The sequence below is a fragment of the Herpailurus yagouaroundi genome, unplaced genomic scaffold, assembly GCF_014898765.1.
Source record: "Herpailurus yagouaroundi ecotype Mexico unplaced genomic scaffold, PumYag 141, whole genome shotgun sequence".
NCBI lineage: Eukaryota > Metazoa > Chordata > Mammalia > Carnivora > Felidae > Herpailurus > Herpailurus yagouaroundi.
In genome coordinates this window covers 41,094,064-41,098,493 of record NW_024412396.1, presented here as the reverse complement: position 1 = coordinate 41,098,493, position 4,430 = coordinate 41,094,064, and the positions used below count along the sequence as shown (strand labels likewise).

Genomic DNA, 4,430 nt, shown 5'->3' with positions numbered 1-4,430 from the left:
CACCTTAAGTATTAGGTTCAACAAATGAACGTATCTTCTTGGCAGGAACAGTGGCTCAGGAACCAAGTCTATGATATAGAAGACTTCACCTATATTTCAATTTTCCCTCCTAGATGATAACGATAATAATAGCACATACCTCCTAAGATTATTTCAAGGATAAGATAGTATATCTAAAGTGCTTGGGACAGTATCTAGCATATTCAATAAATGTCAAGAAATAAATGTCACTTAGTAAATAATTCTCAATAAATGTCACTGATGCTTATGATGAAGAAGGGGAGGAGGAAGAAGAAGGGTATACTACTCAATGTCAACTAAATCCAAATTCCCCAAGAGAATTGTCTTTCAGGATTTAGTAGGAGAAAAAATTGTTTTCTCCAAGAGAAACTGATGAGAATATAAATTTTTTTGTCACTGTGTTTAGGATTCTCAAATTAAATTTTAATCCCCAGTTACCACTATGTTAACCCTAGTGGTTAGAATATTTGCTTTTTGGCTTGTTTGTTTGTTTGGTCCTGATTTCTATTTTATTAGTCTTGTCTTTTATGTCCTTTATTGTAAGCTGCCTGGAATTCCTGTTGGAAGAGGTGAGATATAAACAATAAAATAAAAATAAAGAGAAGACACTCCATAAAAGTTTGCTGAATTTATTGAATTGTCGAATCTTTCCACATAAAGCAGACTGCTTCTGAAAAACGAGCAAGCACAAGAGAGAGCAATAAGAGAAAAACGGTCTTCTTATTTTCTTGTTTATGTATCAAAATCCTACCTAGGAGAGCAATCCCATTTCTCTCATTTCCTGTAGCCATGATGCAAATCCCCTTCTCCTTATGAGAGGATCTGAGAATCTGTGTGAGGGCAGATGCTTCAAGAGGCTGAGAGTACAAGTTACACACCATCTGTTCATCCTCTGCCTCGAGGCATGTGCCATTTCTTGTTGGAGTAGCAACTTCAACAGCTAATGTCAGCCCTGACTTTCATTACCCTTCCACCACTGCCCTGCCCTGCCTCGCGGAGAAGAAAGAAAGACAAAGGGAGAGAGGGTGGGAAGGGAAAGAAAGAGAAGGGAAGGAAAGGAAAGGAAGAAGAGAGAGAGAGAAAAGAAAGAAAATGTACATCAGCATCCTTGAGGATCAAAAAGATCTCATTTGAAGCCATTATTGAGGTTGCTATGGTGATGGACATTCTGATCCTGGGGTGAAGAAGCCACTGGTGCTGAGGAAAGCAATGAGTTACAGAGTTGTGGACGGACGGGCTCAGAGAGTGCCAGAGTGCCTCCTGGATGGAGAAAATGCCTGGCTGTTCCACCCACTCTCCGCACTCCTGCAAAGCCTTTCTGATGGAAAGCCAGCCTCTCCACAATCAGTTTAAACATTACCTGGTCCTTCTCACAACCTCCAGCATGCTCTGGGGTTCTGACAGAGTCCTTTTCTCGTGACTCTTTAATGGGCCCTACGATGATGCACTGAAGGAGTGAACAATTTCCCTGTGAGGGTTTTGAGTTAGGTTGATTTGTAGAGGAGCCCAGCTTCTCCTCTGATTGATCCCTAGGGGACTGCCTTTCCTAATGTGCCCCAAAGCTATAGGCTTCTGAGTCTGCTTCACACTGGGACTGGCTTCCACCTGTTTGGGAAGTGATAATAGCGTATTTTAGACAGACATGGTTCAAAGGCAAACGGCACTCTGAGGATGTTCTCCTCCAAAGCTTTTTCTTCATGTGCTTGCCCAGCCTGCTTCTCCCACCTCTGTCCCCTAAAAGTGTGTGCTTTTCTCATTTTGAAAAAGGTCTGTTAAATCCATTAGGTAATATACACAAGGTCTAAAAGCTGAACCAACTAGTTTGTCTGACTAATGTGAACTAGCAAGGAGAACAATGAAGCACAAACAGAAGACAGGCAGAGAATGTTCCAACCTGAGGCTGGGGGCCACCATGGAAAACTGAAGATAGGTGGAACCAACAGACACTCCCAGCGCTATTCTCCTGACTGGCTCTCTTACAAAGCTGGGAAGGCAAAAGTCTCTTTTTCCCAGCCTTCCTTGAATGGAGGAATGGCCATGTGACATCATTTCAGGCAACGATGTCTGATAGGGTCTTCTGAAAATTTATTGTTTTTCCCAGTGGAAAAAAAAAGTACAGGTGTCTCCTCCTTATATCCACAGGGGATATGCTCTAAGACCTCCAGTGGATTCCTGAAACTGTGGATAGTACCAAAACTTATATATACTATGTTTTTTCCCCTATACTTGCATACCTATAACAAACTTTATTTGATAAACCAGCTAAGATAAGAGATTAGCAATAATAATTAATATTAAAATAGAACAATTTTAATAATATACTGTAATACACATTATGCAAATGTGGTCTCTCTTTCTCTGGCTCAAAATATCTTATTGTGCTGTACTCACCCTTCTGCTGCTTCTTGTGTTGATGAGAGATGATAAAAATCCATCAGAAGGAGAAACATCTGCTTCCAGACTGTGGTTGACCATGGGTAACTGAAATACAGAAAGCAAAACTGCAGATTAAGGGGGGGGGGGGGGAACTATTGTACCACCTTTTTGTCCCTTCTGCATTTTCCCTTTCTTGAATGAAGACATGATGGCCTGAACAGCCATGTGACAACCATGAGGGACTTGCCAAGACATCCCCATGGCCTTAGCCCTGGTATCATCAAACCTCTAAACCAACACCAGCAATGGACTATCTCCAGACTTCCTTTTTGAGAGAAAAATAATCCTATTTAAACCGTTGTAGTCAGGTTTGTTTAGTTTTTTTTTTTCCTTTTACTGATAGTTAAATGTTTTCCTCATTGAAATAGGCCCTCTCATTTCCATATTCTGACTCTTTCTCAAAATGCAAACGTACAGGGAGAAGCAGACACCAAAGCCAACGAAAGCCTACTTCTTGAAAATTGTAAACTCAGAGTTATTTAATTTAAATCATTTGGCTGTGCCCAGTGATGTTTCCATGCATCTTTTCTGCTGTTTCTAAAAATTAGCTAGGTTAGGATTTTCTTAGAGCTTCAGAAATTCCTCTGTGTGCTATGAGAAATAGAGCAGTATCTCAGTGTCTCCTGACCAAACCATTTTGAAAGGGAGGAGACAAAGGGAGATGGGAAAGATGGCACAGGAGAATGATAAAGTAACGTAGCCCTACAGTTTCTGCGGGCATAGAAGAAAGGCCCATTTAATAAGCAAAATTCCTAAATGGCACAGTCATGAAGAGAGAGACAGGACCCTAATTTCCTTTCCCTTTTTTATATGACAAGCCCCAATCCCAACAACTCAATTTGCTGTTCTTTTGAGACATTTTCCACCGAGAAAGAAATCGAAGAGGGAATAAGGATACGTCCAACCCTGAAACACAACAATGGAGGGTTTATAAGACTGATTTTTCCAAACTACTCTTTTTTTTTTTAATTTTTTAATGTTTTATTTTATCTTTTAAGAGACAGAGAGGGACAGAGCACGAGCAGGGGAGGGGCAGAGAGAGAGGGAGACACAGAATCCAAAGCAGGTTCCAGGCTCTGAGCTGTCAGCACAGAGCGCAACGCGAGGCTTGAACTTGTGAACTGTGAGATCATGACCTGAGCCGAAGTCAGACGTTCAACCAACTGAGCCACCCAGGCACCCCTTCAAACTACTCTTACTGCATTGTGCTCACCACTGGTGTTGGCACGTGTTTTGCTCTCTCTTTTCTACCTCCGGGATCCTGGACCCCTAGTTCATTCAAAGGTAGGGGTCATTTCCTCTAATGGCAAAGAAAACAGAGGATTCAAGCACCTACTTCCTCACTGACATCAACCGTCTACCATATTCCCAGACAAAATAAGAATAAAGTGAATCAAACTCCTGTTCCTCAGGTTTCTCATCATTTTCTGTTTTCTCCAAAGTTCTTCTTCAACTTTCTTTAAGGGCTTTTTTCTCTCTAAAGATGTGTAGATTCCTCAGGAAACTTTTCTACCCCCCACCACACCAACACACACCCCGCTGAATTTGTTGCCCCATATTTGATCCCAGATTCTGAGAGAAACCAGGAAAGACCCAGTGCACTTGCCCAAATCTACTTCTTTGTCAACATCTCAGATCTAGGGGAATATCTTTTCATACATTATATCAGACACCATCCTCATGCTTTAGACAAAGAAGTCTTGCTACTTTGGGACCTATGAGTGGAAAGTCTGAGAGCTGGGACATTTGGATGATTTTTTTTTACAGGGAATCAGACTGGGAAGTGCCATCAGAAGGACTTCCCTTTTATATAGCCTCTGGATCAAGGAAAAATCTGACACAAAATGACTTGAGAAATAGTCTTAAGATCTGTTCACAAAAGGAAAAGATAACTCTTCAAATGATTTAATGAGAGATATTCATCTGTTCCTTTACTTAACAAAATACATTGAATGACTACTACATGCCAGGGA

The 4,430-nt window shown here is 41.1% G+C and overlaps 1 long non-coding RNA gene across 1 annotated transcript; it reads right to left on the bottom strand.

Annotated features, from left to right (window-relative positions):
• Nucleotides 1–634: 634 nt before the first annotated feature.
• Nucleotides 635–3,453, bottom strand: LOC121031303 (uncharacterized). The gene is made up of 2 exons (XR_005790660.1): nucleotides 2,413–3,453; nucleotides 635–1,626 (listed from the first exon to the last, which is right to left on the bottom strand). It is a non-coding gene; the product is annotated as an uncharacterized LOC121031303 (long non-coding RNA).
• Between the last annotated feature and the right edge of the window lie 977 nt (nucleotides 3,454–4,430).